Source organism: Pipistrellus hanaki (genome assembly GCF_964339955.1).
Source record: "Pipistrellus hanaki genome assembly, chromosome: 2".
In the NCBI taxonomy this organism is placed as follows: domain Eukaryota; kingdom Metazoa; phylum Chordata; class Mammalia; order Chiroptera; family Vespertilionidae; genus Pipistrellus; species Pipistrellus hanaki.
The window spans coordinates 168,835,223-168,849,087 of record NC_140504.1 but is presented as its reverse complement, the minus strand read 5'-3'; the positions used below and the strand labels follow the sequence as shown (position 1 = coordinate 168,849,087).

At 42.1% G+C, this 13,865-nt stretch overlaps 1 protein-coding gene across 1 annotated transcript in view; it reads right to left on the bottom strand.

Moving 5' to 3' along the window:
- The window catches only part of ZYG11B (zyg-11 family member B, cell cycle regulator), an 83,160-nt gene that overhangs the window by 43,122 nt on the left and 26,173 nt on the right, over positions 1–13,865 (bottom strand). The gene's annotated exons all lie outside the window — the stretch shown is intronic.

Genomic DNA, 13,865 nt, shown 5'->3' with positions numbered 1-13,865 from the left:
GGTTCTCCTCATCTTCCTAAACTCATGGACAATTACATTTCCCAGAACACCCTTGGAGTTAGATGGGGTTATTTCCCTAGTTCTGCCAAATGGGCTGTAACCTGAAGCACCTGAGACCCAGTGCATAATTTTTCATTCTATCTTTTCCTGCTATGAGAAATGAGGAGCCTTCACATTCTAGACTAGGGGTGTCGAACTCAATCAGGGAAGGGGCCAAAATCTAAAATCCAGCCTAAATCGCGGGCCGAATGGTTTACTGAACAGTCATAAACTGACAATGTCATAAACTGACAGCGGAGTGCAGTGATGACAGTGCGGTGCGGGCCACATTGCAAGGCCTGGCCAGCCGGATTTGGCCCGCGGGCCTTGTGTTTGACACATGTGTTCTAGACAGTTAACCTTTATGAGAGTGGAGCTTCCATCAGCCCACATCCTAGGGTGACCATGAAGCAGAACCCTTCATGAATTTGCAGCATTTATGCACCATGAGTGAGGTCTAATCTTTGTGTTATGCTAATAGGTCTGGGGGTAAATTTATTAGTAATGCCTTTAAAGCCTATCCCTTTAAATCTCTATAACACATTATTAAACACATATCTACATACAAGTATAGTTAACACATATGTCTATAGTTCATTACGAAACTACTAGCTAATAAGGTCTAAAATATTAAGAGGATCTACTTTTAATCTTAAATAAGAATAATTTGCCATGTAGGGTTTTCCCTCAATTCTTTTGTATATTAGAAACTTTTGCTTAATTAACCTATTGCCTACATATTTAAGTATGGGGTTTTCTTTTATGATTATAGTTTTTTTTTTTTAAATATCGTCTGGAATATTTTATAATGAGCATAATTTGGGTTCCTGAAGACAGATGCAGTAGCCAAACTCATGGAAGAATCTGAATTAAAAGGACTAATCTAAAGATGAGTAATTAAGATTATTTAATACTTAATAGACCACAGCCCAAATAAATTAGGCTATGCAGTGTTTCCCAAACTTTTGACATAAGTGTACCCCTTCTATAATTTTCGTAATGCTGAGTACCCCTCGTACTCATGAGAACATAGAATTAGGTGCAGCTAAGCACGGTGCAGTGCATATCCCCACCAAACTCCTGTGCAACACCTACCCCCTCCAAACTCTTTCCGCACCCCTGGGGGTACGCGTACCACACTTTGGGAAACACTGGGCTATGGAATAAATATGCATTTTAATAAATGACAGACTCGTTTTGTGCTTTTTGAGATTGACAGTTTGTGCATTCATGCCTTAACAATTTATGTGATAAGTTTTATGTGTGTCAATTTCTGAGGGAGCCAAAGAATTGTTTAACTATTGGTTTTTCCACTTAGATTAAAAGACTTGCTCCTTAAAAAAAAAAAAAAATAATAAAATAAAATAAAATATTATTAAGAGGATCTAAAGATTATAGTCCCTCCCTGTGAGATGAACTCAAATACAGTGAACATAGTAACCTTCTGAAGCCCCTAAGAGATAAAAAAATAATAAATAATAGTAACTCATTATACCAAGAACCAGTAAGGTTTCATACTAAAATATATATATATTCTATAAATTTAATATGGGATAACAAAAATGTTAAAATTGACAAATATTTTGAAGGAGCCACCATAAAAAGTGCTTAAGTGGGCAATTACAAATTTCATGCTTGAAACAAATAAAAAATGGAAAGCCTCAGCAAAAAATAAAAGACCTTAAGAAAAACCAAATGACAATTTTAGAACTGAAAAATACAATAATAGTTGGGTTCAACTAGAATGGAAGGAACAAAGGAAAGAATCAGTAAACTAAAAGATAAAACAATAAAAATCACTAAAATCTAAACAGAAAAAAAAAATACACTGAAAAAAAAAAAATGATCAGAGCTATTTGTCATTGAAGTCCCAGAAGAGGAAGAGGGCAGGGTTGGAAAAGTACTAAAAGAAATAATAGCTATAGATATATGAGAATGCTCAAATAGAATATAACAACACTAAAGACTGGCAAGTATGTGGAGAAACTGGATCTGTCCTATATAGCTGGCAGAGGTGTAAAATGGTACTAACACACTTAAAACAGTTTGGCATTTTTCTTAAAACCTAAACAGCAACTATCAAACAACCCAGCAAGAGCACTCCTAGGTATTTATCCCAGTGGATGAAGGGTTATACAAACAGATGTGCTTCATAACATGGACTACTACTCAGAAATACTAGGTGTCGAGGAGAATCCAAGATGGCTGCTCGGGTAGGCACCTAGCCGCAGCCGCACGCAACAATTTCAATAAAATACAACTAAAATATAAAATGGACATTACCCAGAACTACAGGAAAGTCAACTGACTGGAAATTCTACAACGAGAAGCAAGGAGAAAACCAGAAGGAAGCGCGGAGGAGCTGTAAAAGCCCAAGGTACGGAGACACGCGGCGCGCGCGGAGAGGACGGAGCCGGAGAGGAGGGAGGCCGAGTGCCTGGCGGGCGTTCCCTAGCGGGAAGGAGATAAACACTCCGACTGTGCTGGGCCCCCAACTGCTCTGAACCCCCATTCTAGGCCAGACCCCGGGGACCCAGGCTCATCCAGAGGGAGCTGGGCTGTAAGGCAGTACTCGGGGAAGCGGCATAAGGAGGTCCCAGAGGCGCGCACACAGCGCGCAGAGAAGGGCCGGCCGGCTGTGCCGTAAGACTGCCCTGGCGGGAAGGAGACAGGCTCCAGACTGCTCTGAACGCCACCTCCAACTCCACTTCCAACTGAACTGAACCCCAGTTTCGGGCCCATTGCGGGAGAGCTTACACTGTTTGGTAGCAGGCGAAAATCGAGGGCACCTTTCTCTCAGAGGCGCTTGCAACAAGTACTGAAAGACCCTGAGTCTCAGGAGTCGCATAGGGCGGGGCTGACGGAAGCCAAGGCTGTAGGCTCCACCCTGAAACTCCGCCCCATCAGAAAAGCTGCCTGCGAAAATGCCTAAACCAAATAGATCACAAACGAAAGAAATGGAGGACAAAAAGCGACTGGATATAGAGTTCAAAACCACACTTATGGGGTTTTTCAAGAGACTCCTAGAAAAGGCCGATAAAATAAATGAGACCTATGAGGATATGAAAAGGGATCAACAAGAAATGCTAAGGGATCAACAAGAAATAAAGAATACATTGTCTGAAATAAAAAATATTCTACAGAGTCCTAAAAACAGAATAGAAGATCGCAAGAATCAAGTCAAAGATTTGGAACATAAAGAGCCAGAAGACACTCCTCTGCAGAAGCTAGAAGGCAAGAGAATCCAGAAAATTGAAGATAATGTAAGAAACCTCTGGGACAACTTCAAACGATCCAACATCAGAATCATGGGGGTCCCAGAAGATGAGAGAGAGCAAGATATCGAAAACATACTGAAAGAAATAGTGACAGAAAACTTCCCCCACCTGGGGAAAGAATTGGACTTACAAGTCCAGGAAGCACACAGAACTTCAAATAAGAGGAATCCAAAGAGGACCACACCAAGACAAATCATAATTAAGATTCCAAGAGCAAAGGACAAAGAGAGAATATTAAAAGCAGCAAGAGCTAAGCAGGTGGTTACCTATAAAGGAGCACCTATACGATTGTCAGCTGATTTCTCAACAGAAACCATGCAGGCCAGACGGGAATGGCAAGAAATATTCAAGGTGATGAATAGCAAGAACCTACAGCCAAAAATACTCTACCCAGCAAAGCTATCACTCAGAATCGAAGGTCAGATAAAGAGCTTCACTAATAAAAAAAAGCTAAAGGAGTTCATCACCACCAAACCAGAATTATATGAATTGCTGAAGGGGGTTCTTTCAGAAGAGAAAGTAAATAAAGATAAAAATTATGAACAACAAATACGTAACTATCAACAAGTGAATCTAAAAACCAAGGAAATTAAAAAAAAATCTGATGAACAATATTAACTGTTGAATATAATAGAATCAGAGGTATGGAAGGGGAGTGAACTGATGATTCTTGGGGAAAAGGGGAGAGGGGAATGTGGGAAGAGACTGAACATAAACTGTGCACCTATGGATGAGGACAATGGGGAGTGGGGAAAGGGCAGAGGGTGGGGTGGGAAGGGGGGGGAAAGGAACACTTGTAATAATATGAACAATAAAAATTTATTAAAAAAAAAAAAAAAAAAAAAAGAAATACTAGGTGTCCCAGTTAATAAAGCAGATATTTTTCAATAGATGGTGTTATATATATGTTAATATATGTGATTTGATATTATGCTATTTTGAAAAATGTGTTTAATTGATTTTTTTACCGAGAGGAAGGGAGAGAGCTAGAGAGCTAGAAATATTGATGAGAGAGAAACCAATGTATATGCCCTTGACAGGAATCGAACCTGCGACCTTTCAGTCCGCAGACCGATGCTCTACCACTGAGCCAAACCGGCTTCGGCAGATATTATGCTATTTTGTTGTGTTGACAACAAGCTTCAAAACTTCATGTCAAATTTTCTGAAGTGTTAACATCATAGATATTTTTATGCTTAAAAATGTCAAATTTCGTGTCCAAAAAAAGAGCATTTGGGGGAAGTTTTAATTCATTACATTATTTTGAAGAAAAGTTCTGCTTTTATTTTGAAGAAAATTGTATTTTGAGAATCCCAAAAGCATAGAATCATGGGTTAATCCAGGTCAACCATCAACATGGACTTCAAGGCCAAATCACTTCAGAAAGAAGACAATGCTCTGTGTTTTGGTGGGACCAGGAAGGTATGGTATATTATAAGCTTCTAAAACCAGGTGAAGCTGTTAATACTGATCACTACCAACAACAAATAATCCATTTGAACCATGCTTTGATAGTAAAATGACCAGAATAGGCCAGAAAACACGGCAAAGTAATTTTGCTTCATGATGACGTACCATCACACACTTCAAAACCAGTTAAAGACACGTTAAAAGATCTTTCCTGGGAAGTATTAACCCACCCACCATATTCACTAGACCTTGCTCCTTCACATTACCACTTGTTCAGATCAATGGCACATGCACTTTCTGAGCAGCCCTTCAAAACGTACGAAGTGGAAAGTTGGGTCTCTGAATGGTTTGGCTCAAAACAAGGAAAGTTCTATTGGGATGGTATCCACAGATTATCTGAAAGATGGGGGAAATGTGTAGCTAGTGATGGACATTACTTTGAATAAAGCATTTTTGATGTTTCTCTTGAAATTATCGTGTTTTCTTTGATTACAAAATCCACCATTATTAACCAGTACACCTAATAAAAAGGAGTAATTGATATACACAACAATCTGGAGGAGTCTCTAGAATAAATTATGCTGAGTAACAAAAGCAAATCCCAAAAGGTTATATAATGAATAATTCCACATCTATAACATTCTTTTTAAAAAAAATATATATTTTATTGATTTTTTACAGAGAGGAAGGGAAAGAGATAGAGAGCTAGAAACGTCAATGAGAGAGAAACATCAACCAGCTGCCTCTTGCACACCCCCTACCGGGGATGTGCCCGCAACCAAGGTACATGCCCTTGACCGGAATCGAACCCGGGACCTTTCAGTCCGCAGACCGATGCTCTACCACTAAGCCAAACCGGTTTCGGCCACATCTATAACATTCTTGAAATGACAAAGTTACAGAAATGGTGAACAGAGTTTATGGAGGGGGAAGGAGAAGGAGAGAAGTGATTATGGCTATAAAAGGGTAATATGGCCCTTGATGGTTTGACTCAGTGGAGAGAGCACTGGCCTGCAGATTGAGAGGTCCCAGGTTCGATTTCCGTCAAGGGCACACGCCAGGGTTTCGGGCTAGATTCCCAATAGGGGACATGCAGGAGGCAGCCAATTAATGATTCTCTCTCATCATTGATGTTTCTATATTTCTCTCCCTCTCCCTTCTTCTCTGAAATCAATAAAAATATACGTTAAAACAAAACAAAACAGGGTAACATGAGGGATCCTTGTAGAGATGGAAATTTTTGACCATATCAATGTCAATATCCTGGTTGTGATTCTGTACTATGGTTTCACTACCACTGGAGAAGGAGGATATCATCTATATTATTTATTACAACTTCATGCGACTCAGCAATTGTCTTAAAAATACAAAGTTCAATTTTAAAGAGATCACTGCAGAAAATTAAAAAGTGTTGACATGGAATTAAGGGAATTCCATCTGATGATTTCAAATTTCTTGCTAAGAATAAGTGACAGAAAGTCTGAGAAGAGCAAAAAACATCTGAAACAATTATGAGGATCACTAATAATGATCAGAGAAATACTCAAGAATTACCAGGCAGTGCTGAGGAGCCTTCGCTTTATATAACTGAACAGCCTCCTCATCATTCAGGCCTCAGCCCAATTATCACCTCCTTGGAGAAGCTTTCATTCATCATCCAAGCTAAAGTAGATGCCTTCCTTTTTAAAAAAATTTTTCCTGGAAACCATGTTCTTTTTCCCTTAGAGAATCTATCACAAGTTGTAATCCTATATGTTTGTTTGCTTCTTAATTACTAGAATGTCGCCAACTGGACTATACACCCCATGTGAGCAACATTTGTGTTTAATATTGTACACTCAACACCTAACATAATGCCTGGCATGCAACAGGTGTTCAATAATTTTCTCCGCTGGCACGTCCTTCTTATACATTTTATTTCTATTGAGCCTCTTCTGCACTCATTAGTAACTCCTTTCAAAAGACATTAAAGATTTCTATTAAGGATGCTTGTAAAAAAGCAAAATGGGAATAGACACTTAGTTAAGATCAATATTTACCTTGTTTATGCCACAAATTAAATTTCATATATTTTTAAATGTTTTACAGAAGAAATTTCAGCCTCTTGAGTTAATTAAGACTGATTTTAATTTTAGTGACTATTACAGTGCCTTTTACTATTGTATACATACATTTAATGAAATGGGTTACTCCTGGGCTATTTGGTTCAGTCTACATTAAATGAATTTTTCTAATTACTAAGTTTAAGAGTCTATAATTGAGAGTAATGGAATTAAAAGAGCAAATAAACTTTAAAGAAGGAAAAAAGAGAAACTACGTATTTGAGCTAAATCTTTCTTTGCTGTCATTCAATACGCTTGGGTTGTAGTTGACAGCCTGCCCCTTCAGATGATCAATTTTTTAAACATATTTTATTGATTTTTTACAGAGAGGAAGGGAGAGAGATAGAGAATTAAAAACAGTGATGAGAGAGAAACATCCATCAGCTGCCTCCTGCATACCCACCACTGGGGATGTGCCTGCAACCAAAGTACATGCCCTTGACTGGAATCGAACCTGGGACCCTTCAGTTTGGAGGCCGATGCTCTATCCACCGAGCCAAACCAGTCAGGGCCAGATTATCAATTCTTTTTTGGTTTTGCTTTGTTAAGCCTCATACGATATTATTTTTTACTGGAGGCCCAGTGCTCGAAATTCGTGCACAGGTAGGGTCCCTAGGCGGGCCAGCAATCAGAGCCAATCTGTGGGACAATTGGTGGGATGACCAGGGGTCCCCACTGGCAACCACCTTAGCTGGCCTGGGGCCTGTGGGCTGTGGGCAGCTCCTGCATTGAGTGTCTGCCCCCTGGTGGTCAGTGCGCATCAGAGCAACCAGTCATTCCACCATTTGGTTGATTTGCATATTAGGCTTTTATTATAAAGCATTGCTTTCCAGAGAGAGTGGAAAGGAGGGAAAGAGTGGAAGAGAGACAGAGGAGAGAGAGGAACATCTATTAATATGTAAGAGACACATCGACTGGTTGTCTCCCATGGGTTCCCCTACTTGGGCCAGGAATGGAACCTGCAACTCAGGTACATGCCCTTGACCGGGAATCAAACCTGAGACCCTTAGTGAGCAGCTGACACTCTGACACTGAGCCATGCCATCCAGGGCAAAATTTTTAAAATAATAATTATACTGATTTTTTACAGGGAGGAAGGGAGAGGGAGAGAGTTAGAAACATCGATGGGAGAGAAACATTGATCAGCTGCCTCCAGCACACTTCCTACTGGGGATGTGCCCGCAACCAAGGTACATGCCCTTGACTAGAATTGAACGTGGGACCCTTCAGTCTGCAGGCTGATGCTCTATCCACTGAGCCAAACTGGTCAGGGCCCAAGGCAAATTCTTAATTTGCCAGGGTCAAAGAATCAATATGTTCTAAATGAGGGTTCCTCTATGCGTTCTTTCAATGAATAAAGTACAGAAGCATTAATGCAAGGAATTTGCCCCAAAGCATTTTTTATTTCTTTCTGCTTTAGTCTAATGATGGCTGAGGTGACCAGCAATATCACTTCCAGATAAATGGGGTATTGGTCTGGGATTATAAATAAATCCTCAATCATTTAGAAAGTCTAGTTAGCTTTCAAAAATGTAATTCATGTTTCAAAAGGTTTCAATTTAATCCCATACCTGAACATGTCAAGATGTATCAATTTAGGTTTAGTAGGCAGTATAACACAGACACTTTAACATTAGATGGCAAAATTCTTATTCTGATTCATAGCTCATAAGTGCACATTTCCTGGAAAATTTTGAGCCCTGAGACACAGATAGAAAGAGCAGAAATTTTGGTAAGAGAATTATAGATCTCAATAAGTAAAACTTCAGCTTCAGGATTATTATTATTTTAAATCCTCACCTGAGGATGTTTTTCATTGATTCTAAAAAGAGAGGATGGAGAGAAACATTGATGGGAGAGAGAAACATCGATCAGTTGCCTCACACTCACCCTGACTGGGGATCAAACTCGCACTTTTATGAGCCCTGACTGGGAATCAAACCCATAACTCTTAGATGTACAGGGCGACGCTCTAACCAATGAACACCACTGGCCAGGGGAGCATCAGGTTTATTTTAATAAAGACTATTAACAATCTCATTAATCCTTTGAATTTGGTAAATAATTTTAAAAATTTAATGTAAGTAAAGTATTTTAAAAAATCAGTATGTATTAGAAAAATATATTATCAATTTTATTGATTCTTTTAGAGAGGAAGGGAAGAGGGAGAGATAGTAACATTGACTGGCTGCCTCCTGCATGCCTCCCATTGGGATTAGCCCACAACTTGGGCATATGCTCTGACAGGGAATCGAACTGGCAACCTCTTGGTGCATGGGTCAACATTCAACCAATGAGCCATGATCACACCAGCCAGGCTAATATTACCAATTTTAAAAGCATTCATGGAATATTTTTCCCAAAACATTTTATTATGAAAATTTTAAACACATAGAAAAATTTATGAAACAACTTTCTAAAATTATGACAAGAATTGGCAATGTGTTCTTTTGCATATTAGTAGTGGTGTCCACTCTTGATTATTTGAAGGTGGATATGATTTTTACAAAGATATTAAATAATCTAGAATACTTTTTGATGAATAATGCAGGTAATCACATTGGGGTAACACAAATGGGGGCAGCAGGTTGCTTCTCTAACCCTCAGTTTTCTCATGGGAAGGCAGCTTGAGGAAGTAGAAAACACATTTTGGTCAAGCATATAGCCTCTCCAAGACACATCTAGTTAGAGTGACTTAAAAACTACTTCCATTATATTATCTATTTAAAGCAAACATGTCAAACTCAAAGGCTAACATGAGCCAAAAAAATAAGGTTTAAGTTTATGTGGGCCTCAAAAAAACAAAAGCTTCATTTCTCAAAGAAATGTAGCTTTATTTTGATAGGGACATGCTGAATACAGAGGGCTGAGATAAATGAGTAATCATTAACATAATAGAACATTAATATTTTTTCTTGAACATTAACTTACCAGACATTGAATAACTACACAAATTAATAAGCATAATGCGCCAAGACCGGTTTGGCTCAGTGGATTGAGCGTTGGCCTGCAGACTGAAAGGTCCCGGGTTCAATTCCGGTCAAGGGCATGTACCTTGGTTGCGGGCACATCCCCAGAGGGGGTGATGCAAGAGGCAGCTGATCGATGATTCTCTCTCATCGATGTTTCTAACTCTCTATCCCTCTCTCTTCCTCTCTGTAAAAAATCAATAAAATATATATTAAAACAAACAAACAAAAAATACAATAAAATAAGCATAATGCAAATAAACCTATTTTTCTTATTCTCCGAAAGTGAAATATTTCCTGTTGCCCACACCAAACAAGTCAGTACAAGACTAATGATGTGGCAACTGGCTGCTAAAATATTCGCTGCTAGTATTAGTGGAGAAAAATGGTACAGCGATTAAGGGAAATGAATGCAACACTGTTATAGTAATTAGCCATTAGCGAATGTTGTAGTTCATTATTAATAATTATATGTAACAGGATATTGTGAAAAATAAGGTACGACATTTTTTAAAAAATATATATTTTATTGATTTTGTACAGAGAGGAAGGGAGAGAGATAGAGAGTTAGAAACATCGATGAGAGAGAGTCATTGATCAGCTGCCTCTTGCACACCCCCTACTGGGGATGTGCCTGCAACCAAGGTACATGCCCTTGACCGGAATCGAACCCGGGACCCTTCAGTCCCCAAGCCGACACTCTATCCATTGAGCCAGACCGGTATCGGCAAGGTACGACATTTTTTTTTAAAATGTTTCTTACATACTGCTATATTGGCTGGGCCCCAAAAATATTCATTGTGGGCTGCATGCCGCCTGTGAGTTTGACATGCTTGATTTAAAGCATTTGCCACAGTGCTTTATAATACAACTAGTGGCTCAGTGCACGAATTTGTGCACATTGAAAGGAAATTAATTAGAAGAAATATTTTAATATCACTATCTGCCCTTTCTCTATAATAGAAGTGTCAACCAAATTCATGATCAACAATGACAGATGGAAAAATACCTGTGGGATAGACACCAGTGAGAGTTTTATATGTATTGTGCATGTGCAAGTCAACTTAGCCTTTCACAGATATAGAATAAAGTTGCTTAATTAGACAGGCTTTCTGATTTTGCTAAACTTTTTCCAGCCCAGTGAAGCACCCCAACTTCTCTTTCAGGTAATTATGGGCAACACAGCAGTAAATATCAACATGAAGCAGATTATTATTGATGATGCAGGGAGAACAGAAGTTAAAATATTTAACTGCAACAGTGTTTGACTATATTCTGCACAGTAAGAAAACCTGAAGTCATTTTCAAGGTCCACCATTTCTTACTTCTTTTCAAGTTTCTAAGCTTTCTAAATCTCTCTTTTCCAGCTAATGAAAAGAAAATACGATTCCACCGAGTCTCCATTCTACTTTACAAGTTACTTATCTGAACCTCAGTTTCATTATTCTAATATATAAAAATCCGGGGGCCATTACAACCAAAACAACCAGACAGATAACCGAAAACAGGCTGCATGGGGTGACAAGGCTATCAGGGGGGTTAGTGCGGGACAACCAAATGACTCAACAGCAGACTGCATGGGACAACCAGGCTGGCAGGAGGGGGTAGTGAGGGATGACCAAATGACTGAACAGCAGGCTGCATGGGGCAATCAGGCTGGCAAGGGAGAGGCAGTTGGAGGCAACCAGGGGAACAGTTGGAAGTGACTAGGCCGGTGGAGGTGAGGGGTGTGAGGAGAGGGGGAGTGGAGTTGTTGGGGGTGACCAGGCTGGCAGGGAGGCAATGAGGGGTTACCAGGCCAGCAAGGGGGGGGGCAGTAAGTGTCAACAAGGCTAGCGGTGGGCAGTTAGAAGTGACCAGGCCGGCAGGGGGAGGGGCAGTTGGGGGCAACCAGGTCGGCAGGGGGGACAGTAAGGGGCGACCAGGCTGGCAGGGGGGAAGTGGGGGCAATAAAGCTGGCAGGGGGGGGGCAGTGAGGAGTGACCAGGCCAGCAGGAGGGGGCAGTTGGGGGTGACCAGGCTGGCAGGCAGAGGCAGTTAGGAGCCAGTGGTCCAGGATTGTAAGAGGGATGTCTAACTCGGACATCCCCTGAGGGGTCCCGGATTGGAGAGAGTGCAGGCTGGGCTGAGCCCCTCCCTGTCCCCCCCTCCCTGTGCACAAATTTCGTGCACCAGGCCTCCACTTTGTATATAAATGAGATAATAGTAGCTTTCTTTTATGGTTTTTTGAGAAATTTTAAGGAAAACATATAAAGTAACTGGCATATGGCAAACAATCAAAAAATGATATTATTTTCATTCTACAGTATTTTATAGTTGTAGACAAATTATATTTCCTACTGTAAGATTTTATAAATCCTATATAGAAATGTATTTTACCTCTTTCTTTTAAAAAATGTATTTATCGGAGGATCCAAGATGGCTGCTCGGGTAGACATCTAACCGCAGCAGCACACAACAATTTCAATGGAATACAACTAAAATGTAGAGTGGACATTGCCCAGAGCTACAGGTAGTTGACTGACTGAAAATTCTACAACAAGAAGTAAAGAGAAAACCAGAAGGAAAATCAGAGGAGCTGAAAAAAAGCCTAAGGTACGGAGACATGTTGCGCGCTCGCACGCACGCGCGTGCGCGCAGAGAAGTCACAGCCAGAGAGGAGGAGGGCTGGGTGCTGCCTGGTGTTCCCTAGCAGGAAGGAAATAAAACCCCCAGCCTGGGCTGAACCCCCGAACCGGCAGCGCTGAGCCCCCAGTTATGGGCCAGACCCTGGGAACCCAGGCTCCGGCAGGGGGAGACGGGGCTGTGAGGCGGAATCCCAGGGGAGCAGCGAAAAGCAGGGCCCCTGGAGTCGCGCGCACATTGTGCGCAGAGGACTGAATGTTGACTCTGATGCTGGATTACCCTAGCCGGAAGGAACAGGGCCTCCGGTGGCGCTGAGCCTCAGTCCGGACTGCTCTGAACCCCAGTTCTAGGCCAATCCCTGGGGACCCAAGCTCAAGCAGAGGGAGACGGGGCTATGAGGTGGAGTCCTGGGAGAGCGGCGAAAGGCCGAACCCCCGGAGTCGTGCACATTGCTTGCAAGGGAAGGAATGTTGACTCTGATGCGGGATTGCCCTGGAGGGAAGGAAACAGGAGCCCTGGCCGTGTTGGGCCCCAGTTTCGACTGCTCTGAACCCCAGTCCTGGACCAGACCCTGGGGACCCAGGCTCGAGCAGGGGGAGACGGGGCTGTGAGGCGGAATCCCCGGGGAGCGGCGAAAAGCGGAGCCCCCAGAGTCGCGCACACTGCGCGCAGATGCGCACAATGCATGCAGAGGACAGAATGTTGACTCTGATGCTGTATTGCCCTGGCAGGAAGAAACAAAATCTCCGGTGGTGCTGAGCCCCACTCCCGACTGCCCTGAACTCCAGTTCTAGGCCAATCCCTGAGGACCCAGGCTCAAGCAGAGGGAGACGGGGCTGTGAGGTGGAGTCCTGGGGGAGCTGCGAAAAGCGGAGCCCCCGGAGTCGCGCACACTGCGCGCAGAGGACAGTCTGTTGACTCTGATCCTAGACTCCCCTAGCGGGAAGGAGAAAAAAAGCTCCAGACTGGAGGAACGCGACGAGAAGCAGGACCCCTGCCGGACACCGGCCAGCCGGGCGCCAGCAAGGAGCCGGGCGACGGGGCCCCCGGGGGTGGGGGTGCTCCTGAGCCTTTGACCTCTGAGCGCGGGCAACAGAGCCAAGGCCAGGGGCTGCTTCCTGGGCGGCGCCGACCCCGGCAACAGGCTGAAGCAGCGCAGGAGCCCGCAGAGAACAAAGGGGTGCCACAGGCCAACCTGCTGAGCTCCCAGGACAAGTAGGAAGAAATCAAAGAAGTTCTCAATGTGAAGAAATCAAGTGAGAGCAAAAGATAGTAAAATTACTTAAGGAATACAAAGAAGATCTTGAAAAATCAAAGACTAAGTTAGAACTCAACTCACCAGCCAACATTGCAACATAAATGCGTTTTAAAAAAAAAAAAAAAAAAAAAAGGACAGAATGTTGGAACAGCGTCTGCCAGGCTGGGAGCGGCCAGGCCCGGAG